A 27,327-nucleotide genomic window follows, 5' to 3' on the forward strand; every position below is an offset into this window, starting at 1 on the left:
TGGAAGTGGTTCATTTTCACAGTATATAGCTCCCTTTCTAATCTATAAATTAAGAAGTTTTGGTTTACCAGTAAAACTAAGTTTAGCTCAAACCAGCTTAAACAGTAAGATATGACAGGCTTTTTGCCATTTGATGTAGAGGTTGATAATCACACTCTGTCATCAGGTTTCTAGACCCATTTATATTGGGGTTTTCTTGCTCTGTCATCTTCCAGGTCATCTTCGACTAAAGACAGCTTCTTTTTGCATATGAAATGACTGTGGGTGTTACAGGTCTCAAAATGACAAACCACAAAGTCCAGTGCAAGAGAAAATAGTCTGATTTTTGCCACTATCCTAGACATTTCCCTCATAGTTTAGAAAATTCTGCAGTCTGGGGGCACCTGGGTGGCTTAGTTGGTTAAGCGTCTGCCTTTGGCTCAGGTCATGATCCTAGGGTCCTGGGATTGAGCCCCATGTCAGGCTCCCTGCTCAGCGGAGAGCCTTCTTCTCTCTCCTGCTTGTGCTTTCTCTTGCTCCTTCTCTCTAGGTCTCTCTCTCAAAGAAAATTCTGCGGCCTGGGTTTTGATAATTGTATTCCCATGCTTTCATCTACTTCCTGTATTTTCTGTGAATTACATCTAGAAGCTTAATTACAATCAGGTTCAATTTTTGGTAAGAATATCTCATAGATGGTGTTGTATTCTTCTGTCAGGAGATGCATAATGACTGGTTGCCTCCATTTTGTGATATTAGGAGCCACTGATGACCATTGCCTGAATTCATAAATTCATTAGGGCTTGTAAAATGTTGATAATCCAATTTTGTCATTTCTACATGTTTCTTAGCTGGAATATTTCTATTAAAAAAATGATCCCAATTCAACTATTTGGATACCAAGAAACACTGTTTTTACAGGATAAATGCTTGATTCTTTTTATTTAGCAGTTTTATGAATAATTGGTTCTATGGCAATCTCCAAAGATGACCAATGAGATTTTTTAAATTATCTCTCAGACTTCCAGGGAAGATGGTGGAGTAGGATGATCCTGGGCTCACCTGTCCCACAGATATAACTACATAGCACCCACATCAGTGTAAATAAACAAGAAAACAACCTGAAGACTGGCAGAACAGACTCTCCACAGTTAGATGTAGAGAAAGGACACATCAAAGAGGGTGGGAGGGGCAGGGATACAGTTGGGAGCCAAACAGATCTGTAGGACTGTCCACAGAAGGAAGGGACACCATGGGCACAGAGAGGGGAGAGGAGCAAACCCCACTCCATTCACCTCAGGCATGGGGACCTGCACTGGGAAGATGAATCCCCATAACATTTGACTTTGAAAACCAGAGAGGCCTGGCTTCATGAGTTTTTAAATCAATGGGGCTTAATACTTGGAACTTTAAAAATCAGCAGGTTCCATTCTGGGAGACCTGGAGGCCAATAGGAAACAGTCCCCATCACCTTTTTTTTTTTTTTTCTTTTTTGAAGATTTAATTTATTTATTTAAGAGAGAGAGAGAGAACTCCAGTGAGGATGGTGGGGAGGCAAAGGGAGAGGGAGAAGCTGAGCCCCCACCCTTAAAGAGACAACACAACAAACAGCTCCGCTGAGATACAGAAAACAAACAAACAAAAAACCCAGCAGTTTGAAAAATACCTGGGGTATATGGGAAGATTTATTTAATAACCTCAGAGCATGTATTAGAGGGGCAGGGGACTTTAGGAGACTTCTCCAAGAGCAAAGGAGCTGGCATGTGCCATTTCCCTCCCCTGACCCCCAGTCCCCACATGGACACCTGCAGGAATCAGTGCACTGAAAACACTCTCTACCTAGCTTTTTAACAGCACATCCTGTTCCATGTGTTTCTTCAGATCTGCTACCTCCAAACCAACCAGCCTTGGCATGAGTTTTCCCAGGTACCTTCAGGTCCCCTCCCACAGCAGACCTATGCAGACCTTGCTGTCACTGATCCCCCAACCCCTTGTTTTCCTGCAGACACACCCTCCAACATGCCCTTGGCAAGAATCCATTCAAAGTGAGGCCACGAGCCTGGCAGTGTTCAAGCAGCCCCAACAGGAGCCAATCCCACGCCAAAGCAACTCTTGCCCCAGGAAGAGGTGAAGATACCCACACACACCAGTCTGACTGTGGCTTCAGCAGTGGGTTGGGGGCAGACATGTGGTCTGATTGCAGACCCCGCCCACCAATGAAAGCTTCTCAGAGGACAACACAGGGAGAGTGCCCTGCAGTTTGGTGCTACTGCAGTTCTGAAAAATACCTGATCTGACTCAACTCAAGCCCAAGGCAGCCCCTGACTGGCCCACTAACAACACAGGGTCCAAACACTGCCTGTAACAGGCAAAGAGAGCCATTGCAGACAAGTGGACTAAAGGCAAACCTGGCTTAGTCACAGTAGCAAGGTGCATGCAGCACATATAGGAGATATCTTTGAAGTGCCAGGTTTTGGTGAACAGAGGACGTTGTGCTACAGGACACTACAGGACCTCTTTTTCATAGGCCACTGCTTTCAAGAGCAGGAGACATAGCTGACTTTCCTAACACATAGAAACAGACACAGACAATTAGATAAAATGACAAGACTAAGGAATATATCCCAAATGAAAGAATAGAACAAAATCACCACAAGATAGCTAAGCAAAACAGAGATAAATATTATGCCTGATAGAGAATTTAAAGTAATGGTCATAAAAATACTCACTGGACTTGAGAAAAGAGTGGAGGACTTCAGAGAGACCCTTAACAAAGAGATAAAAAATATAAAAAAGAACCAATCAGAAAAGAAGAACTCAATAACTGAAATTAAAAGTACACAAGAGGGAATAAATAGTACAGTAAAGAAAATAGAAGAACAACTCAGTGACCTGGAGGACAGAGTAATGGAAAGCAATCAAGTTGAACAGGAGAGAGAAAAAATAGTAAAAAATGGAAATAGAGTAAGGGAACAAAACAATACCATCAAGCATAATAATATTTGCATTATAGGGATGCCAGAGGAGAAGAGAGAAAAAAGGGGGCAGAAAATTTATTTGAAAAAGTAATAGCTGAAAATTTCCCAAATCTAGGGAAAGAAACAGATATCCAGATCCAGGAGGCACAGAGAGCCCCCAATAAAATCAGCCCAAGGAGGTCCAAGCCAAGACACATAGCAATTAAAATGACAAAATTACATACAAGAGAAACCCCATAAAGCTGTCAACTGATTTTTCAGCAGACACTTTGCAGGCCAGAAGGGACTGGCATGATATATTTGAAGTGCTGACAGAACAAAAACATGCAACCAAGAATACTCTATCCAGCAAGATTATCATTCAGAAGAGAAGGAGAGATAAAGAGTTTCCCAGACAAATATAAATTAAAGGAGTTTATCACCATTAAACCAGCCTAAAAAGAAATGTTAAAGATGGCTCTGTAAGTGGAAAGGAAAGATCACAAGCAAGAGTAAGAAAAGTAAGAAGCTCAAAAGCAGTAAAATTAAGTGTATCTATAAAAATCAATTAAGGGATTCACAAAATAAAAGGACATAAAGTATGACTACATATACCTAAAACATTGGAAAGAGAAGAGTAAGAATTTGGTGCTTTTAGCATGGGCTCAAACTTAAGTGACCATCAACTTAATATAGACTGCTATTTGCGTAAGATGTTGTATAATCAAAAACCTATAATAAGTATGCAAAAAATAAGGAGAAAGGAAGCAAGTATGTCAGTAAAGAAAGCCAGCAAACTGTGAGAGAAGAGAGCAAGAGAAGAGAGGAACAGAACTACAAAAAACAACCATAAAACAACAAAATGGCAGTAAGTATTTACCTACTAATAATTACTTTGAATATAAATGGACTAAATGCTCCAAATAAAAAACACAAGTTGATTGAATGGAGTAAAAAAGCAAGACCCATCTATATACTGTCTACAAGAGACTCATTTCAGACCTGAAGACACATGCAGATTGAAAGTAAAGGGATGAAAAAGCATTTATCATGTAAATGGAAATGAAAGGAAAGCCAGAGTAGTGATATGTATATTGCATAAAATAGACTTTGAAACAAAGACTGTAACAAGAGACAAAGGAGGACGCTACATAATCATAAATGGAAAAAACACTATATAATAATAAAGGGGACAATTCAACAAGAAGATACAAGAATTGTAAATATTTATTCATCCAGTGGGGGAGCACACAAATACATAAAGCCAATAATAACAACCATAAAGAAGGTAACTGATAGTACTACAATAATAGTAGGGAACTTTAACACCCTATTTACTTCAATGGCTAGATCATCCAAACAGAAAATCAACAAGGAAACAGTAGCTTTGGATGACACATTGGACCAGATGGACCTAACAGATATAGTCTGAACATTTAATCCAAAACAACAGAATACACATTCTTTTCAAGTATACATGGAACATTCTCCAGGATCATATATTAGGCCACAAAACAAGTTTCAACAAATTCAAAAAGATCAAAATCATAGCATGCATCTGTTGCATTTTTATACACTAATAATGAATAATGAAGTAGCTGAAAGAGAAATTAAGAAAACAGTGCCATTTACAATTGTACCAAAAATAATAAAATATGTAGGAATAAACTTAACCAAGGAGGTGAAAAACCTGTACTCTGTAAATTATAAAACATTGATGGAAGAAATTGAAGATAGCACAAACAAATGGAAAGATATTCCATGCTCATGGATTAGGAGAACAAATAACGTTGAAATATCCATACTACCCAAAGCAATCTACATATTTAATGCAAATCTTATCAAAATACCAACAACATTTTTCAGAGGACTAGAACAAATAATCCTTAAATTTGAGTGTAATCATGGAAGGTTAGCCAAAGCAATCTTGAGAAAGAAAAAGTTTAGGGTATCACAATCCTATACTTCAAACTATACTACAAAGCTATAGGAATCAAAACAGTATGGAACTGGCGCACACACACACACACACACACACACACACACACACACACAGATCAATAGAGCAGAAGAGAGCCCAGAAATAAATCCACACTTATATAGTCAACGAATCTACAACCAAGGAGGCAAGAATATGCAATGGGAAAAATTCTCTTCAACAAATAGTGTTGGGAATACTGGACAGCTACTTGCCAAAGAACGATACTGGATCCACTTTCTTACACCATACACAAAAATAAATTCAAAATGGATCAAGGACCTAAACATGAGACCTGAAACCATAAAAATCTCAGAAGAGAGTATAGCAGTAATTTCTCTGACATTGGCTGTAACAACATTTCTCTAGATATGCCCACTGAGGCAAGGGAAACAAAAGCAAAAATAAACTATTGGGACTATATTAAAATAAAAAAGCTTCTGCACAGTAAACAAGAAAACTAAGATGATCCATGGAATGAGACAAGATATTTGCAAATGGCATATCTGATAATCTCCAAAATATGTAAAGAACTCAACACCCAGGATCCCAAATAATCCAATTAAAAATGGGCAGATGACATGAACAGACATTTCTCCAAAGAAGATATGCAGATGGCTAAAATATACCTGAAAAGATGATCAGTATCACTCATCATCAGGGAAGTGTAAATCAAAACAATAGTAAGATGTTGCCTTACATCTGTCAGATTGACGAAAAGAAACAACAAGTGTTGTTGAGGACATGGAGCAAAAGGAACCCTGTGCACTGTTGGTGGGAATGGAAACTGGGTACACCACTGTGGAAAACAGCATGGAGTTTCCTCAAAAAATTAAAAATAGAATTACATTATGATCCAGTAATTCCACTGTTGGGTATTTACCCAAAGAATATGAAAACACTAATTCAAAAAGATGTATTCTTCCTTATGTTTATTGTAGCATTATTTATGATAGCCAATTTATGGAAGCAACCCAAGTGTCCATCCATAGTTGAATGGATAAAGAAAATGTGATATTTCATATATATATATTACTCAGCCTATGAAAAAGAATGGAATCTTGCCATTTTTAGCAGCATGGATGGATCTAGAGAGTATTATGCTAAGTGAAATAAGTCAGTTGGAGAAAGACAAATACCATATGATTTCACTAATGTGGATTTTTTTTTCATATGTGAAATTTAAGGAACAAAACAAATGAACAAAGGGAAAAAGAGACAAACTGAAAAGCAGACTCTTAACTATAGAGAACAAACATGGTTACCAGAGGGGAGGTGGTGGTGGGGTGAAATAGGTGAAAGGGATTAACAGTATGCTTATCATGAGGAGCACTGAATAATGCATAGAATTGTTGAAACACTGTATTGTACACGTGAAACCAATATAACAGTATATGTTAATTATACTGAAATTTTAAAAAATCTCTCTGAACTCATGGATTTAAAAATAGTTTAGTATATCTATCCATTGCAAATTTCTCATTAATGGTCAGTGTTTTCCATCTTTGGCCAATGGGAATCTCTTTACGGTGGCTTCTAAATCTTTTGACATGACTTTAATTAATAGTCTTTAATAGCTTATTTACTTCCTGGTATGGCAAGATGCTCCAGGTTCATCTTGCACATTGCCTGCTATAGATATAGAGCTAGCCATTTCTCCAGATAGTCTTGTCTCTCTTAGTGGCAAATGATATTTACATTCCACTTATTTGGACATTAAGGGTGTCCATTGCAAATGGGCTGTTTTGGGCTTTTTTTTGGCCTTTTATTTTAAAAATATTTTATTTTATGTATCTATTTATTAGAGAGAGAGAGAGCATAGTGGGGGCCGGGGGAGGGGGTCAGAGTAAGAGGGAGGAGCAGGCTCCCCCCCTGAGCAGGGAGCCTGACTTGGAGCTTGATCCCAGGACCTTGGGATCATGACCTGAGCCAAAGGCAGAGGCTTAGACGACTGAACCACCCGGGCACCCTTTTATTTTATTTTATTTTATTTTATTTTATTTTATTGTGTTTTATTTTATTTATTTTATTATTTTATTTTATTTTATTTATTTTATTATTTTATTTTATTTTATTTTATTTTATTTTATTTTATTTTATTTTATTTTATTTTATTTTATTGACAGAGAGAGAGAGCAAGAGAGCCAGCATGAGCAGTGGGGAGTGGCAGAGGGAGACAGAATCTTAAGCAGGCTCCCCACTGAGCAGGAAGCCCGACTCAGGGCTCAGTCCCAGGACCCTGGGGTCATGATCTGAGCCGAAGGCAGACACTTAGCTGACTGAGCCACCCAGGCACACCTCTAGGCCTTTTAAAGAGCAAATACATCATGACTTTGTATTGATACTTCCTATTTAATATTTGTTCCCCTTCTAACCCAAATATGTTTTCAGTGTTTTTAACATAATTTCTCATTTGCTTTTTCCTACAATATGCATCATAGACTCTGAACAAAATAATACTGTCAGCAACAATATTACTAAGAAGGGTTTAAAGGGTGTATTATTTTTGTTTTTGCTATTGTTTTTGACCTTAGAGTATATCCCACCAAGGAAAGATAGCAAATTTCTGTATTTAAAGTCAGTTGAAAGTAGTTTCTGTCATTGTATTATGCCACCAAACTCAATATACAGTTAGGTTCATTGGTTTCATTCCCCTTTCACTTTTGGGGCATTTTTACAATAGTTTAAAATATTTGTGAGTTTCCAAATTTAAATCTACAAATGAAGATATACCCAGAAAAGTCTGGCTTCTATTCTGGTTCCCTCTACCATATAACCTCCCTCTCTCTATAGATTACCATTAACAAAATTTATAGTTTATGTTACCATTTTTCAATATAAGCAAATATGTATAGTCATATTCTCTTCTTCCAACTTAGATATAAATTTAGCATACTGTAGCTAACAGAAAAGATTGCACTGTCAAAGTAGACTTACATAAATAAACAGTCTTACCCAGATTTACTAATATGTTCAAGGATATAAACAGTCAAAAGACTCAGGCAAATCAGAGAAAAATCTAGTCTATCCTTTGTGGCTACCTTGGCCCTTCCTTTCTGCACTGGACATCTTCTCTGGCCAGTAATAGGTGAGGAATTTAAATGAGGTTTATGAATGATCTCACATAATAAGAGAGGGGTTAAGTTATGAAATATCCATTTTGTATTTAGATTGGTAAAGGGTTTATGTGATATTTTCCCAGGAGCAATGCCTTATAAATCCATAGGTTCTAGGAACAGTCTTGCTAAGAGAATTCCACAGTTAAGAACACTCCTGCTAGCAAATAATCTTTAGCCAACAGAAGTCAGTTATCAGCCTGTTTACAAGATTAGATGGGGACACCTATCTTTTTTTCTTTCCCAGAAAATGTTCTCTTGGTAATCAGAGAGAAATACATCACAGACCAGCAGCTGCTGTGTAGAGAATTCCCTTTACAAAATACCTTAATGATGACCATACAGCTTCATAGACCTTTTAATTTCTTTTACCAACTCAGTTACTTTTTTCCTCCTTTTATCCACAGTTATTTGAACCCTTTTATAATACGTCAATGGAAGCATTTAGCTTCAGTGTATATTTCTTCTAAGGCCAAATTTACTGCCTTCTCTGACTAATCAGTTTTTGTAAGTATTACATCTTTTGGGATATTTAATTCGGCTTCCCAGCATATTTTCTCATGTTGGCAAATCATTGTTTACATATAACTTGCTTTTTACTTAATTGTATAAATAAACTTAAAAATCCTTTGTTACACCATACAGATGTAGAATTGTGGTTAAAATAATGTTTGTCATAACAGATCAGTTAATATTACAGATTATTCTATTTCTTCCCAAAGAAGTGATTTCTCATATACTGCATTCCCCATTATAAGGGTGGTCCCTAGAGTCCATTGTTCAATAAATTCTGGACCCCATTTGGTTTGTTCCAGATGTTATAGTACAGGTTTTTAGAGATGCCCTGCTAGGGATGACACAGGTTGCTACTGTATCTGAACATGCATACCTACCAGATAGGTAACTTAGGAATTGGATTAAGGCATCTACTTTAGTGTTCCAATCTCCCCTCTAAGTTGGAAACTGGATGTTTTGTTTTGTTTTGTTTTGGTTTGTTGTGAACATCCATATGACCTGCTTTAATTCTCCTTAATTCTCACAGAAATTTACTTAATCGAGTGTCACATAAGGGTATTCTCTATTGTTTAGTGATCCAGGACCCATTTGCTGTTGACTACAACCCTGAGTCTGTAAAAATGCTTCTGAGACCAGGAGCCTAATTCTTCTCACACTACTAAATTAGCAGTTCTCAACTCTGCCAAATTTTCACACTTTTCTGTTCCATCTCTCCTCAATTATTTTTTACTATCAGTAAGGCACATAGTTGGCAGTTTCCAAACAGTAACGCGGTCTTCAAGCCAGGAACCCCTATCAGTGAACTAGTCAATTGCTTTATCAGAGTGATATGGGAAATGGAAATTCTTAAAGGGCTCTCTCATTGGATGGATGAGCAGCTTGCTTATGTATTCAGTGCACTCCCCCTGAACTTCCCACTTTAGGGCACTCTACCATATAGCTACTCTGGGTCACTGACATCATACAAGACATGATTGATATTTAGCCTCAGAATTATCTAATACCCTTCTGTGGTCTGAGGCTACTGACTAAATACCCAGTAACAAGCTAGCAAATGTCTTTCAAATGGACTTTAATAAACCACTGCCACAGTTAGTTTTCAAATCCAAATCCAAGAGGTCTTTGTGGAGTAGCACTATTTGATTTCTTCTGAAGGCTTCCCAGCTGCAAATATCCTAGGAGGTGGATATTCTTACATAATCAGTTGGATCATGAGGTCTTAGTGGGTTTCCCTGTGCCATCAACCTCTGTAAATCTTTTAATGCTTGTTTCTTCTCAGGACCCCACTTGGAATAAGACTTATTTTTAATGACTTTGAGATAGTGGCTAACAGTATTCTTAATAGGAGCAATGTGATTTTGCCAAAACACAGATAGCCCTCCCAGCTGTGAATTCCTTGCTTGTTGGAAGGGTCTGTTGAAAGACACTAACTTATTTCTCACAGTTTAAGGAATATCTCTGGTTGCTCTAGGAATTTCTCAGATTGGGCTGGACTTGAATTTTAGCTGGATTTATCAGCCATCCTCTATTTGTCATAAAAATGACTACAGTTTTTTCACTCCTCTTGACTTTCCTTTGAGGAGTCAGTTAGCATGATAGCATCTATGTAGTGTACTTATTTGCTTTTAATGGGTAAGTCCAAATACTGACTCACTAGACTGTGGTAATATGTCAGGAAATTTACATATTGCTATGGCAGTACAGTAAATTTATACTGATTTCCATTACACATTTACACAAAAAGGCATACTGTGTCTGGCAGGATTCTGAACTCGGGGTTGAAAAGAAGGCATTATTTTTTAGATGCATACCAGGCCCCTTTGGCCTGTTGTACTTCCTATATAGTCTTCACCATATTAGATGTAACTGAAGCAATCTATGGAACTACTTTGTTTGATCTTTGACAGTCTATTGTTTACCTTTAGGAACATTCTGGAAACTTCTGTGTTTTCTTTTTTTTGTTGTTGTTTTTTAAGTAAGCTCTAGGCCCAACTGGGGCTTAAACTCCTGACCCCAAGATCAAGAATTACATGCTCTACCAACTAAGCCATCCAGGCATCACTTGGAACTTTCTCTTTTATATGGTAGCTAGGACTGCTGAAAAAGGGAATTAATGGGAATCAAAACTGCTTCCTCAGCCATTTCCTTAATTAGAAGTGTGATCTGCTGTTGCCCTCCTAGAATTTTGTATTGCTTAATGTTTACTACTGAGGAGGATTCAACCAATTCCTGAGGTGCTCAGCATGGCCAATTAAAGTTGGGTAAAGTGTGAACTTAGTCAATATCCCTCATAAAAAGGGCAAAGGCAGCATGACCCATGTTTTCAGCTATAGGACCTAACACCAAAGGGGGCTATATTTTAGTCAATAACCATCTCTATTTTATATTTGAATTATTACACTGCTTATATGATATTTTCCAAGGATCCATACCCCATAAATCCAAGTCTGGGTTTGTTTGATTGTTTGTTTGTTTATCACAATCAATCTTAAGCTAACCAAATACATCCTGCTAAAAGCATTCCATAGGTAAGGAATCTCTTGCTAGCACATATTTTGCCAGATTTGTCATGATTTGATTTATAAGGAGATTTGACTTGATCATTCTTTTTTTTTCTTTTAAAGATTTTATTTATTTATTTGAGAGAGAGAGCAACTAAGAAGCTAGAGCACAAGCAGGGCGGGGGGAGGGGGTGGAGCAGAGGGAGAGAAAGAAGCAGACTCCCATCGAGCAGGGAGCGCGATGCTGGGCTTGATCCCAGAACCCTGGGATCATGACTTGAGCCAAAGGCAGACGATTAACCAACTGAGCCACCCCAGGCACCCCTGGATCACTTTCTTTTCACCTAGACATCCCCATGTAAAAGAAGAAATAGTTTGCTGTTTTACAAAGACTTTTGTATTTTTGCCAATATATCTTTGAAATAAATTACTTGGAAAGGTATTTTCTGAGTCTAAAAGCAAATGCCTGTACAGTTTTGCTAGTACAAAATTATACTCCATGGGGAAATTTGCATTTCCACCATCAAAGTATGATAGTTTCTGTTATCCCGCAGCATCTTCAACAGAGTATGTTATCTCACTTTCAAGATTTTGCTGTCCTGATGGGTGAGAAATGGTATGTTAGATAATTTGCATTAACCTTATGTTTGTTAGATATCATTTGTGCATATGTCAGAATTTGACAGTGTTGCTCATTCCCTTCTAGATATCCCTCATTTGTCTTGGGGATATCACTTTCTCACTTCACCTTCTAATTCTTCTTGGCTAGTTCCTTCTCTTTGCAAACTTTAAAAATGGAATTTGCCAAGACTCAATCTTTAGAACTCTTCTTTCTATATATTCCCTCTCTTATTCACCTCAATCAATATCATGATTTAAAATACAATATATGTGCTAATGATTCCCACAACTATATCTTCATCCTCTTAACGTGTTCCTGAATATATACACCTCTTGACATTGCCATTAAGTTGTCTGATGAGCATTTTATATTTACATGCCCCAAACTGAACTCTTTTCAGCCACTATTCTTCATATTCCTCAAGTTTATCTTATTTTAAATGGCAAGCCTTTTGTAGTTCAGGACAAAAACTTTTTCTTGCTTGACCCAAATCTAGTCCATTTTTCTAGTCTCCGCTTTTGAAATGTATCCAGAATCTCACAACTTCTTAACACCTTCATTACTACCACTCTGGCCGAAACCACTACCATCTTCCCTGGATTATTGCAACCTTGGGTTATTGTAGTAGTTTCTGAACTGATCTCCCTGCTTCTGCCCTTGCTCTGCTCCCCTGCCACCACCTAAGTATATTCTCTACACAGAAGTCAGAATGTACTTTTTAAAAGCAACATTATCTGGGTGAGATTTACATAAAATAAAATGTACTCATTATGTATTTATTTATTTATTTTTAAAGTTTATTTTTTTAAAGATTTTGTTTATTTGAGAAAGGGAGGGAGCAAGCAAGAGAGCATGAGTGAGAGAGAAAGTGCACAAGCAGGGGGTAGGGTCAGAGAGAGATGGAGAAGCAGGGTCCCCACTGAGCAGGGAGCCCCAACACAGGGCTCCATCCCAGGGCCCTAGGATCATGAGCTGAGCCAAAGACAGATGCTTAATGGACTGAGCCACCCAGGTGCCCCTAAAATGTACTCTTTTAAATGTGCAATTTGATCACTGGAAAATATCCCCTGTGCCTGTCTATAGTCAATCCCTGCTTCCATCCTCAAACCCAAGCAACAGCTAATCTATTTTTTTGTCCCCACAGTTTTTCCTTTCCTAGTAATTTTATATATTTATAATCGTACATTATGATCCTAGGTTTTTGTGTCTGGCATGTCACTGGCATAATGTTTTTTGAAATTTATCCATGTGTTGCATGTATCAATAGTTTGTTCCTTTTTATTGGTCAGTACTATTCCATCATATGGATATACAATTTATTTATTGATTCACCTGTTGATGGACATTCAGGTTGCTTCAAATTTCTGGCTATTTTGTGTAATGCTGCTACGAACATTTGTATACAAGTATTTTTGCAAACATAAGCTTTTATTTCTCTTCAGTAAATGTCTAACAGAACTGGATTATATGGTATCAGTATATTTAGCTTCTAAAAAATGATAAATTATTTGCAAAGTGGTTTTACCATTTTATAGTAACAACATGCTTGAGGATTCTTGTTCTACATTCCTACCAACCTTGATATTGTCACTCTTTAAATTTTAGACCTTCAAGTGTGGGTGTGCTGGTTTCTCAATATTGTTTTAATTTGTATTTCTTGACTGACCAATAATTCTGTGTGCCTCTTGGCCATTCGTATATTTTCTTTTGTCAAGTGTCTGTCCAAATATTTTGCCCATTTCTGTCTTTTTAAAATTGAGCTGTTTTTAAAAAAATATATTCTGGATATAAGTCCCTAGACAAATTTACAGATTGCTAATATTTTCTCCCAGTCTATGGCTTGGCTTGCCTTTTAATTTTCTTAAATGTGTCATTCAAAGAGTAGATGTCTTGTAATATCTATTCTTTGAATTCATAATACAATCTACTGCTAGAATACATTCTTTTAGTCTTCTATCCACAATACAATATTTTTGTTTTTGCTTGAATTAGTCAACTATATGTTATAAAAATTTGAAAATGAGAAAACTAAGTTTGTTTTGTATGTCTGCCTACATATTTACTATTTCTAGTGCTCTTCATTCCTTTGAAATCCACGTTTCTTTTTTATCTGGTATCATTTTCTTCTGCCTAAAGAACTTCCTTTAACATTTACTAGAGTATAGGTATGCTGTGAGGAATTCACTCAGAATTTTGTCTGAAAAGTCTTTATTTTAATTTTTTAAAGATAGTTTCACTGGGCATGGAATTCTAGGTTGGCTTTTTCTTTCAGTATGATAAAGATGTAATTCCATTGCCTTCTTGTTAGTGTTGTTTTTGATGAAGTATGCTATCTTTTTATCTTTTTTCTTTTGTTTGTAATGTGTCTTTTTAAATTAATTCACTCAATTTTGTGATTTTCCTTTTATCACTGGGTTTTTGGAATTTGTTTATGATTTGCCAGGGTGTGGATTTCTTGGTATTCATCTTAATTGGGGTTTTGTTGAGCTTCTTAGATCTCTGAGTTTAATAAAATGTGGAAAACTTTTAGCCATTAATTTTTAGAATACTTTTCCTGTGCCTTCCTCTTCTCGATCAAGACTGCTTGTTTTAGTCACATGGCTTGTTGAGATTCTATTCATTTTCTCCCCCCAGTCTTTTTGCTCTATGCCTTTATTTTGGAGAGTTACTATTATTGTGTTTTCACATTCACTGAAACTGTCATTTGCAGTGTCAGATCTGCTATCAGTCCTATCAAGTTAAATTTTCATTCCAGGTATGGTAGTAGGTACCTACTGTTGCATATAAAATGACTCCCAAAATTAGCATCTTAAGGCAATATTTATTATCTGACCATTCCTGTGGGTTAGGAATTAGGAAATGTCTTAACTGGTTGGTTCTCACTCAAGGTCTCTTATGAGATTATGCTCAAGCTACTGATTGGGCCTGCAGTTTCATCAGAAGCCTTGACTGGAGAAGGATTTGTTTCCAAGCCCATTCAGCTGGCTGTTGACACTCAGTTCTGTACCCTCTGGGCCTCTCCACAGGGTGCTTCCTGACAGGGCTGCTGACTTCCCCCAGAACAAGCAATCTAAGAGAGTAGGAGAGCAAGTGTGTGCATCTAAAACAGAAGTTGCAGTCTTTTATAACCTACTATCAGAAGTGATATCCTATTACTCTGCCGGATTGATCCTTATGAGACTATTTAAAACTCTCTCTGTTTTGAGTTCTGGAAATTGCTTCCAGGCCAAAAGCAAGAAGTAGTTATGGGCTCACTTTGTTTTCCTTTCTTGTGCTGCATGTTGTCTAATATATGACAATAGTGGCTCCCTATATCTTATCTAGTTTTTCTAGTTGTTTATGGCAGGTCTTATAGCAAGTCCCATATACAAGTCCCATAGCAATTACTTTTTCGTAGGTAGAAGCAGAAGTTCAAGAGACTGTTTTTATAATGTTAGATCATGCCACACCTTTGCTCAACAATGCCAATGGCTTGTCATCTCAATCATTGGCCTCAATCATTTATCTTTCAGACCTCACGTGTAACTAGTTTTCCTCTCGTAATCTCCATTCCAACTTCATCAAGTCCATTGCTCCCCAGACAGACCTAGGAGAGTCCTGCTGCAAGGTCTTTGCTCTTGTTAACTCTGTCTAGAACACATATTTCCCAGATGCCAATGGGACTAATTTTCTCAATTGAATTTAAATCTCTACTTAAATGTTATCACATAGGCTTTCTCTGATTTTATCGTATAAATAGCAATTTCTTTCTTGTTCATTCTTTATTTTATATACTATGATTTATTTTTATTAATAACACCTATTACCACCTGGCATCATAAATATTCATTTGTTTATGGTATGTATATTCCCCTCACTAGACTATAAGCTCCAAGTGAGATTGTCCCCAGAACCATTCTCGACACACAGTAGGAACTGGACACATATTTATTGAATAATTGAATATGTAGCAGATATGAATTTTACTTTTATAACATGGGTAAAGAAATATTACAGTTTTAAAAATTTACCTGCAACAGATAATCTATTTCCAGACTGCACTTGCCTGCTGGCAGGAAACTCAGTACTAATCATGGTTCAAAGGTCTTTTTACCTTTTCTGGGATGTTTTAAGAACTCTAAGAGTTTTACTATTGCAGAATATTTATGGAAGGGTCTGATGTTCTTCTATCTACATTGGTTACAATAAATATTATGATAGTAGAAACCAATATGCTTCCTGGAACTAATGACTCTACTGCTTGCTATTCAAGCTTGAACATAGAAATCTTTTATTTTCTTTGTGGTCAGCCTCTTTGAATTTCCATCCCACCCAGTCAAAGGTTCTGTCCCAAGGATCTGCATAGGAGTAGGGCATGGATCTCCACCTCCATACAAAATATTCTAATTTCCCTAAACCTCTGTCTGTAGTTTTCATTCAGAAAATACTCCAAACCCTCTGTCCTCCTACAAGTTGACCATTTAAATGCTTCTGAACCTATTCTTGTCTCCTTTTATACACACATACACACACACACACACACACACGTATGCACACACACGCACATATACATATACACACGTAAAATTGGAGGTGTTCATTGAATTTCAGATTTCTGGGAACTTCTCCTACAATGCAAGAGTGAAGAAATTCAGAACTCTACCACATTCCATGGCTATATTCTGGTTAGTGGGGAAGGAAATTACAACACGTTCTTGCTTAGTTTCCTCTCACAGAGTGGACAAATTAAATCTGTGTCCTAGTAGAGTAATTGGCTCACACATGAAATGAATGAATGAAAGAAAGAATGACTGAGTGAATGAATGCAAATCTTTTCCTTATAACATACATACATCCTATCCAACTTTCAGTGTTATGTTGCTAGTAAAATATCTTTCCAAAAACTTCATAAAACCTTTTCTCTGCATGCTTTTCTTATTGTGCTTTATTACTTTTACATTTGTCTTATCTATTCAGTTATCTCCCCAACTAAAGTGTGAGCTTCTTGGAGACATGGCTTGTGCCTAATTTGCCTTTTCCTCACTACACTATAAGCAGAATGTTTTGTATCCGGTAAGTCCTAGAAATAATTTTGGATAAATGAAAATAATTTAGTTAATGAAGATCTAGTTCCAATATTAGTTTAGAAGATGTAACAAATGTCATATGAAACGTTAAAGGCTGATTACTACTTAAGAGTTGCTAAAAATCTTTTCTCTAGACTTATACAATGAGTCAATAAATAGTTTCCCTCCATTAAGAATATTCTTGGGTATTTTAAAAGAAAAAACAACTTTTAAAAAAAGTAAGCATTGCTTGTAATGACTATAAGTGTCCCTATCAGAGTTAGTCTATGTGGTATTGGTCTTGCCACCTTTTCCTGACAATATATTTGCCACACTGATTTGTCACCATTATCAATAAATAAGTACAACCATTATCAATAAATAAATACAACTGAGGATAGTAAATATTATTGGTCATAAACTTTCTAATAAATATGAAATCTAATGTCATAAGCTTGATAAGTTATATTAAGATATAAACAATGTCCAAAATGCATTTTTGTTTTAAGTTAAAGAGAGAGAGAGAGAGAGAGAACTCGGGGGTAGGGGCAAAGGGAAAGGGAGAGAGAGAATCTTAAGCAGGATCCACTTCCAGTTTGGAACCCAACTGAGGGCTCAGTCTTACTACCCTGAGATCATGACCTGAGCTGAAATCAAGAGTTGGATGCTTAAGCATCCCTTTTTGTTTTAGTTTTTAAAAGTGAAGGCAATCCTGATCCTAACTCTTGTTGTGGCATGCTGTGGAGGCCCTGCATGCTGCTCCAAAAAAGTATTTGACTCATTTTTGTCATTTTTCAATCCTGCAGGGAAGTTACTATTTGTTAGGGAGGGTCATAGTTCTTCCTGTCTTATGAAGAAGTTTGCTTGAGTATTTTTTTTTACTTTTTCACCATGTGCTTGAAATAAAACTGGTGCAGTAAAATTTCTACTAGATATTATAGAGAAATGAGATATTGGTTATACTGGTAAATGTAGTATAAATAAATAAATGTAGCATAAATGTAGTATAAATAAAACTAATAATTAGAAATTATTAGAAATTACTAGAAATTATAAATTACTCTAATTATTAGAGTTTCAGATAAATGAGGTTTTATTATGAAAGCATTACATTTAACTCATAGAATTGGGGTAAACTTTTTCAGGAGCACTTGTAGAAACATCTAAAAGAATTTCATTTCAAAAGATGAGAAAGAAAGCTGTATGCCAAAGGCCCTTTTGCTAGTGAGTGGTTAGCAGAACAATTTAGAACTGTTAAAGAATTTTCAGCATCAAACCTAATGTTTCATGGGACATACAGATTGGTGTGGGTAAATCAAAGAGGTTTGATGTTCTGTAAAAAATTCTACATTAAAGTCCAATAGATTGAGTCAAAACTGGAGCACATCTATATCTTAGGATTTTATTTAAAACAATGTGTAGGTTCAGAAAGAAAAAGCAAGTATGTGACATGCAAAGAAAAATCTTTCACTTAGAAGCCCCAAATATTTTAAGGTTATCTTGTTTTTTGTTTGTTTGTTTGTAATCTTGGGTGTACCTCAGAAATATTTTGCATGTTAAAGATGATCAATTAATGATTACAAGTTGGCTTCAGAAAAATATACAAGAGTGAGTGGATATAATAACTCAGATACATTTGTGTGCAAATTATAACAGTCCTTTCTTCCTCCTTAATTACAAAGAATAGAGTTTCAAATCTTGGATAGGCATTTAGTATTGAATGTTTTCTATCCAAATATAATATGTCTCTGTTCTCTAAATATGTTTTTACAAATTTTTTTTTTAACCATATTGTAGCCTCACTCCAACTCAGATTACACAGGGACAGAAAAATTGGTTGGGTGCTTTGGAATGACTTTTTTCCATTCTCTGATCTTAGGGCTTCATTGCATTGCAGCCAATCCTACTATACTCATATTTGCTTTTGAGGTTGAGGATGTTAAGGCAGGGTTTCTTTGTTCTTGAAAATTAGGAAACAAAAAGTTAGTCCTTTAATAAAATATATTGAATTTGAAATAATTATGATATTCACTAATACATTTCTCATATGTAGTCTTAATATATTTTTAAATGTTGACAAACTCTTAATTTATTCATTTTTAAGGTTTTATTTTTAAGTAATCTCCACGCCCAAAGTGGGGCTCAAACCCACAACCCCAAGATCAAGTGTTGCACACTCCACCTACAGAGCCCCAACAAACTCTTAATTTATATTACCATTCTAAATTGTGACCACGTTACGTGGCTCACTTAAATAGGGGAAGGAGAAAAACTTGTTGTCTTGGAGAACATTTTTTCCATTTCTCTATAACCCACATTTAACTTCTAAAACATTAATTACATTTGCAGTGAGGCAAACAGAGTCTTAGAAGGGCAGTTAAACCTCATGTATTAGGGATAAGCTGGTGGCCTTTGAGAATGCACAGAATGTACAATTATGCTGTGCATTACATGTTATTTTTCATTAATGCCTTTGAAGGAACTCTAACAATGCAGAATAGCTGATTGTGCCTCCTTTAAACTTTCTCACTTTCCCCACCCTGCACGTCATAAAGTATTTCACTGACAATTATTGCAGAAGTATTTTGACTGATAATTCCAATGGGATAGGTCAATTTCAGTGGCTCTTAATTATATCTCTTGAAGCTTATAACAGCACAGGAGCCCTGTGCCTACAGTTGAGGAATAATGAATTCTAAATAGTTATCTAAAACTTGGTCCAGAAATATAACTATATACCCAAACAAATTCATCCCAATTTAGTACAGGGTGTGATATATACATTTATATATGTATCAGAAGTCTTTGTTAAGATGTGCAAATACACATATGAATTTAAGTGACTTTGACAGTTACCCTAGCTTAACATTATCAATTTGCTAGACTTATTTTTTATAATATTTTTAATATACTTTTTATATACTTTTTATACTTTTTAAAAATATACTTGTAACTTAAACCTTGGATGTTGGATTCTCAGTAGTTCCTGAAATGGCATTTAGAACCATTTGATCATGGTGTTTTTCTGGGACATTGTTTCTTACTGCTTTTTGCCACTAGATGGAAGAAGTAGGTTAACAAAATGATATTTTTGGTGCTTCATTCAATTCTACCCAGAAACAACCACAAGACTGTGTTTAAAATAATGCAGTCTCAGCATTCTTTCATTTATGTATTTTTACTACATATTTTTTTCATATGCATACTGGGTTTAAGATTTTTTAAATTTTTTTATTGGTTAATTTTCTTTTTATTATCTTAAATATTAGAATTTTCAAAAGTAACCAAAAAAGAAAATAATTGCCAGCTGGAAGAGGAGAGATAAGAATTATGTAAAGATATTGGTAACAGGTGTGCCACAAAATAATTCTTCACATGCATTATTGCCCAAGGAAGTACACACCCACATAAACATCAAACCTCAGTCATTTAATTATTCTTTTGTGCCACAGATGCTTACTGAGCAATTGGCACATTGAAGACACTGGGCTAGGTGCTTAGAAACACACAAGGGATGACTTAGGTATAGCAACTGTTTATAAGATTTTTACATTCTACAAGAGAGCTAATCAAAGAGGTAACCCATATTCATTTATGCATACATTTTGAATAAGGCAGAAATGGATAAATATTAGAACTATAGATGCAATATTTTGGACATACAGGGTGGATAGAAAGGCTGGGGTTTGGAGTATCACTTTAATCTGATGAGATCAAGGATCACTTCCTGAAAAACGGGAATTAAATTAGATCCTTGAAGTGGGAGAGGCAGACTATGACATTGCAGTGATAGAATCAGAATGAGCAAAGGCACAGAGGCAAGAAATAACTTAAAAAATGTTTAAAAATGAAAGGACAGTACGTTTTAAAAAGCAATTTAAAAGTTTGCATAGGTAAGACATTGTAATTTGTATTTTTTAAGCAGATGATAAGTACAGAAAGTATCCTCACTAGCTAAAGTATCATGTAGGTGAGAAGAGTGAACATTCTGGAAAAGTGAAGTTTTCAGTTTAGAAACAGAAGACCACTCAAGATGAAATAAACTGGAAATAGGGATACTAGCAAACATCTGATGGCAGTGTTTTATCAAACATAGGCTAACTGTGCATGTGGGTCTGTAAATTGATGGGAAGACTTCATCATAATAGAATGATAATAGAATAGAAGCTGACTTCTGAAGGCAGCTTCCTGTGGCTTCCATTCTTCACCACTCTAACATATGCTAGAAAGGAGACTAATGTGGTAAACAGTGTCATTTGACTCCCAAGAAGTTATTTCGATATTTAACTTTTAAAACAGAATATAGTACCACACACATTTATACCTAGTAGTCTACTGATGTGAATGATCAAAGAATTCTATTCCAGCCACTGAAGGCAATGAGCTTGAACCTTGGTATTATGAGTGGCTATAAAATTATCCAGCTTTTAAATCCAACCACAGAATTTGATTTTATGACCTCCTATGGAACTGTAGCTACAGGTTAACTAAAGGTTATGAAGTAATATTTCCTTTTTATAGTTCTGATTTCACTGCCTTGTAATTTCAAAGATCACCTTGTTCTACAGTGGGACAAACTTTATGGTATTATAATTTTGTATAGTTCAGTGTGGGTCTTGTAACCTTTTTCCTGAATTCGTATTATATATTACTCATATAATATTATTTGTATCTAGTTCATCACTATTTTAGTTGCTAGAAATGTATGTAGGAGACCCTTATATAATTTTAAGCCTTATTTCCCTATTTGTTCTATGTATTGCTTACAGATAAGGCTTAATTAAAACTTAAAATTAACTATTGTTTTATATCTTAATGGGAATAAAAATGCTGTTCATTAAGTCCTACTTAAATTTGATGTATGTATGATAATACATAGGATTACTAGATTACCTAGAATACATATATGTATTTTTATGTATTTATAATTGCAAATAAATAAATTCAGATTATAAATAGCTCACCATTTTATTCTATAAAGCAACTTTGTATCAATAGCACATATATGCCAATTTTCCTGAATTCAAAATACTAATCCCAGTGTTTGTAATACAAATAAATTATTAGCCATGTTTAGATTTCATTAGATAAAGCTAATAATTTTATTTTGCTGACACTTCATACACTGTATAAAATAAGCTGATCTTTCTAGAGTGAGAGTGACACTAGTTTGATTTTATAATTTCTCTGCTCATCTATAATTAAAATCTTAAAAAAGTAACTCAGTACTAGTGTTAGACATGAAAAAATATAATTTCAAATGTATTTATCAGAAAGATAAAAAATGGCTATAGAAGCCTACATAAATTGTTGTTTTTTTCCAAAGGGCTGTGTCTACATAGGCAAGGTAGAGAACAGAAGTACTTATTTGAAAAAAGCTGGACATAAATTGTATGCTTTATAATTGAAGAAATGTTATAGCAAGGAGTTTTTAGCTTAGTTACCAGACTGTGTATTTACATTGATTCTATCGACTCAACATAATTGCATAACTATAACTCTTTGCCCTTGTAGATGCAAGTAGAAAATCTAGAAATAAAATTCTCTAATTTGTTATAGCTCAGCCCTAACTTTAATGCAGCTTGGTTTCCAGTTATTACCACTTGAAAATTGTTGGTGATTTTCCTACAAAAACTTTTTAAAAAGAAAACTATCAACAGGACGGCAGCACAGGAAGATCCTGAACTCACCTCCTTCCACAGACGTGCCAAATCTACAACTACATATGGGACAATTCCCTCAGAAAAAGAACTGAAAACTAGCTGAACAGATCTTCTACAACAAAAGATAAAAGGGCTTCTTTGAGACAGTTATGAGAGGCAGAGATATGGTCTTGCCAAAATCCCCACCCCTAGTGCTGTGACCCACAATTGGGAGGGATCTCACAAGTCCAGAGCTTTTTTTTTGAGGAGTGAGTGGTGTGTGTGCCCCACACCAGGCACCCTAACCTTTGGGACCTGCACTGGAGACACAAGCCCCTAAAATGTCTGGCTTTGAAAACCAATGGGGCTAATGTCCAGAAGACTGTAGGGAACTGAGATACTCCTTTTAAAAGGCTCATATGTGGATTCACTTGAACCAGGACCCAGGATCAAAGTAGCAGTTTGAAAAGTACCTAGACTATATTCGAAGGAGATTCATTTGCTAATATTAAAGCATCTGCCAGAGGGGCAGGGGACAGCTGGGATTCTTCAATGATGGAGGCACTAGTTGGTGCCATTTTTGCTTTCTCTGACTCCTTTGCTAGCACGGGTGGTCACAAGCAGTCACAGCGCCCTCCTGCTGCCTCGATAAGGTTATCAGATGCACACAGTAAAAGCGCTCTACCACTGCCTTGCTAAAGCCAACAGGTGTGCCCCATCACCCCCAGTGCTCTTTCACTGCTTAGCTGAAGCCAGAGGGTGTGCCCCTGACTCAACACTCTCCCAGTTGCTAAAGTCAGTAGTTGCACACAGTCCAAGGGATGCCCCTTGGTCACCTGACCCTGATGGTCAGGAGGACCTGGGCCTGGACCCTACAGGACTGTAGCAATCAAAAAGACAGTTCCCAGCAGGCCACCACCCCCAGGGCACTACACAGACAGCAGAGTGAAACACACACCCCCAGTCTTCCTGTGACAAAGGCCTATTTACTTGGTCTAGAGCTTCAGTCTGAGAGATAGGCTTTAGGTTTGCCATATATCTAGAGGGTATGGAGAAGCTTTCAGGGAACCTAGACAGGGAGACATCATCTTTTCATTCTCTTTTGCCCTCCCTATAGCACGCAGGTGCCTCCTAGGAGCTTATATAATAGTTTGAAACCCAGATTTTTGCAACTGTTGGCCAGGGGACACCTCCATATCTCCTAGTCTAGAGGTGAGCAAGGTTTAAAATTGTGATCCTACAGGACTATATGTATCTGCATACCTTAAAAGTTGTTGCTTGAAGACCTGGCTTCCAAGCAGCCCAAAAGTAGGTGCTGACTGAGATTCCACCCTTTAGAACACTGACATATATTGGCACACACTCAACAACTGGGATTTATCAAGAATAAATCAGGCTACTTGGGTAATCACAAAAGTTGGAGAGACAACCAAAAGCTAGGGCAAGGTTGAATGATCAGGTTCATCTCCTATGAAAGACCACTCCTTTAAGACTGGGAGAGGTAGCTGTTATACCTAATACATGGAAACACATAGTCAAGCAAAATGAGGAAACAGAGGAATATGTTCCAAATGAAAGAAAAAGATAAAACTTCAGAAAAAGACTAATGAAAAAGAGATAAGTATTCTACCCAATAAAGAGTTCAAAGTAAAGGTCAAAAGATGCTCACTGAACTCAGGAGAAGAATAGGTGAACACAGTGAGAACTCAACAAAGAGACAGAAAATATAAGAAAATACCAAACAGAAGTCACAGAGCTGAAAAATATAGTAACTGAAGTGAAAAATACACTAGAGTGGTTCAATAGAAGACTGCATGAAACAAAAGAACAGATCAGCAATCTAGAAGACAGGTAGTGGAACTCATCCAAAACGAGCAGCAATAAGAAAAAAAGAATTTTAAAAAATGAAGGTAGCTTAAGAGACTGATAGGAAAACATCAAGCAGAATAACATTTGCATTATGGTGTCCCAGAATGCAAAAAGAGAGAGAGAGAGAAAGGGGCAGAAAACTTATTTGAAGAAACGATGGCTGAAACTTCACTAATCTGGAGAAGGAAACAGACATCCAGGTTCAGGAATCACAGGGGGTTCTATATAAGATGGACCCAAAGAGATCTATACCAAGACACATCTTACCTAAAAATGTCAAGAATTAAAGACTCTTTTTTTTTAAAGATTTTATTTATTTATTTGACAGAGATGGAGACAGCCAGCGAGTGAGGGAACACAAGCAGGGGGAGTGGGAGAGGAAGAAGCAGGGTCCAGCGGCCGGGATCACGCCCTGAGCTGAAGGCAGATGCTTAACGACTGAGCCACCCAGGCGCTCCAAAGATAAAGACGCTTAAAAGCAGCAAGAGAAAAACACTGTGTTACATTCAAAAGCTCCCCCATGAGATTTTCAGCAGAAACTCTTCAAGCCAGAAGAGAGTGGCATGATATATTCAAAGTGTTGGAAAAAAAAAAAAATCCAACCAAAAATACTCTACCTGGCAAGATTATCATTCAGAAATGAAGGAAACAAAGAATTTTTCCAGAGAAGCAAAAGAGTTTAAACAAAATCTATACTAAAAGGCAAAGAAAGGCATTACATAATGATAAAGGGATCAATCCAACATGAGGATTTAACATTGGGAGCCTGGTAAGATGTTGAAGTAGGAGAATCCTAAACTCACCTCATCTCACAGGAACACCTAGATAACAGCTGGAGTTTATGGGAAGATTTATTTACTAATCTCAGAATATGCACTGGAGGGGCAGGGATCTTCAGGAGACTTCTCCCAGAACAAAAGAGCCAATGGGCACTATTTATATCACAAAATACAAGGATGCAAACTATCACATCATTTACATAAAATGGGGGTGGGGTGGGATGGGGAGGAGAGTGTAAAATTTAGTGCCTTTAGAATGGGTTCAAATGTTAAGAGTGACCTTCAACTTAATACAGAGCGCTATATGCATCGGATGTTATATATAAACCTAATGGTAATCACAAATCAAAAACCTATAATAGATATGCAAAAAATAGAAAGGAATCCAAGCACATCACTAAAGAAAGCCATTAAATCACAAGGGAAGAGAGCGAGAAAAGAAAGGAACAGAAAAGAACTACAAAAACCACCATAAGAAAAACAAAATGGCAATAAGTATATACCTATCATTAATTATTTTGAATATAAATTGACTAAATGCTCTAATCAAAAGACAGGGTGACTGAATGGATAGAAAAACAAGACCCATCTATATGCAGCCTACAAGGGACTCATTTCATAAGTAAAGAGACATGCAGATAGGAAGTGAAAGGATGGAAAAACCTTTATCATGCAAATGGAAGCAGAAAGCAAGCTGGGGTAGCAATATTTATATTGGACAAAATAGGCTGTAAAAGACTGTATCAAGAGACAAGGACACTACATAATCATAAAGGGAACAAATCAACAAGAAAATATAGCGATTGTAAATATTTACGTACCTGACATAAAGCAACTACTTATAGAAATAAAGGAAGAAATCAATAATAACACAATGATAGTAGGGGACACCCCACTTACATCAATGGATAGATCATCTGGACAGAAAATCAACAAAGAAACAGTGTCTTTAAATGACATATTGAACCCGATGGACTTACAGATACGGTCTGAACATTTCATCCTAAAACAGCAGAATACACATTCTTTTTAATTGCCCCTGGAACATTCTCCAGAATAAGTCACATGTTAGTTCACAAAATAAGTCTCAACAAATTGAAAAAGATTGAAATTATACCATGTGTCTTTTCTGATCACAATGGTATGAAACTAGAAATCAATCACAAGAAAAAATCTGGAAAAAACCCATAAATACATGCAAATTAAATAACATGCTACTAAACAATGAATGGGTCAACCAAGAAGTCAAAGAAGAAATAAAAAAAATACATGGAGTCAAATGAAAATGAAAACACAATGGTTCAAAATCTTTGGGATGCAGCAAAAGCTGTTCTAAGAGAGAATATAGCAATAAAGGCCTACCTTATGAAGCAAGAAAAACCTTGAAGAAACAACCTAATCTTACGCCTAAGGAGCTAGAAAAAGAAGAACAAATGAAGCCCAGAGCCAGTAGAAGGAAGGAAATAATAAAAATTAGAGTAGAAATAAATGAATAGAAACTAAAAAAAACCTAATAGAACAGACTAATGAAACCAGGAGCACTAAATTTAATTTGGATCTGACTCCGAAAGAAAGGCAACAAAAGCAAAATAACTAAGTGGGATTACATCAAACTAAAAATGTTCTGCACAACCAAGGAAACCAACAAAATGAACAATCTACTGAATGGGAGAAGATATTTGCAAATCATATATTCGATAAGAGGTTAATATCCAAAATATATCAAGAGCTCCTACAACTCAATAGCAAAAAATGAGATAGTCCAATTAAAACATGAGCAGAGACACTAAGTAAACATTTTCCTGAAGAAGACATAAAGACACATGAAAAAATCCCCAACTTCACTAATTACCAGGGAAATGGAAATCAAAACCACAATGAGATATTACCTCACATGCTAGAATGGCTAGTATCGAAAAGACAAGAAATAACAAGTATTGATGAAGATGTGGAGAAAATGGAGCCCATGTGTATTGTTGGTGGGAATGTAAATTGGTACAGCTACTATGGAAAACAGTATGCAGTTTCCTCAAAAAAATTAAAAATAGAACTACCATATGATCCAGCAATTCCACTTCTGGATATTTATTTGAAGAAAATGAAAAAAACTAATTCAAAGATATGTGCTCCCCTATGTTCATTGCAGCATTATTTTCAATAGCATTATTTTCAAGATATGTAAGCAACTTAAATGTCCCTGGGTGGATGAATGGATAAAGAAACTGTGGTGTATGTATACAATGCAATACAACTCATCCATAAAAAAGAATGAAATTTTTCCAACTGCAACAACATGAGTGAACCATGAGGGCATTATGTTAAGGGA

The 27,327-nt window shown here is 36.2% G+C and overlaps 1 protein-coding gene across 8 annotated transcripts in view; it reads left to right on the forward strand.

The window, feature by feature from the left end:
* The window catches only part of CUNH4orf33 (chromosome unknown C4orf33 homolog), a 153,564-nt gene that overhangs the window by 30,430 nt on the left and 95,807 nt on the right, over positions 1-27,327 (forward strand). For 3 of the 8 annotated variants that reach the window (XM_048212362.2, XM_026499343.4, XM_048212361.2), the window contains one exon: positions 1,982-5,174. The exons of the other annotated variants lie outside the window; for them this stretch is intronic. The gene's annotated coding sequence lies outside the window, so the exon portion shown is untranslated. Of the gene's footprint in view, positions 1-1,981; positions 5,175-27,327 lie in introns of those variants that run through there. 8 annotated transcript variants of the gene reach the window in all.

Source organism: Ursus arctos, unplaced genomic scaffold, assembly GCF_023065955.2.
Source record: "Ursus arctos isolate Adak ecotype North America unplaced genomic scaffold, UrsArc2.0 scaffold_11, whole genome shotgun sequence".
In the NCBI taxonomy this organism is placed as follows: Eukaryota; Metazoa; Chordata; class Mammalia; order Carnivora; family Ursidae; genus Ursus; species Ursus arctos.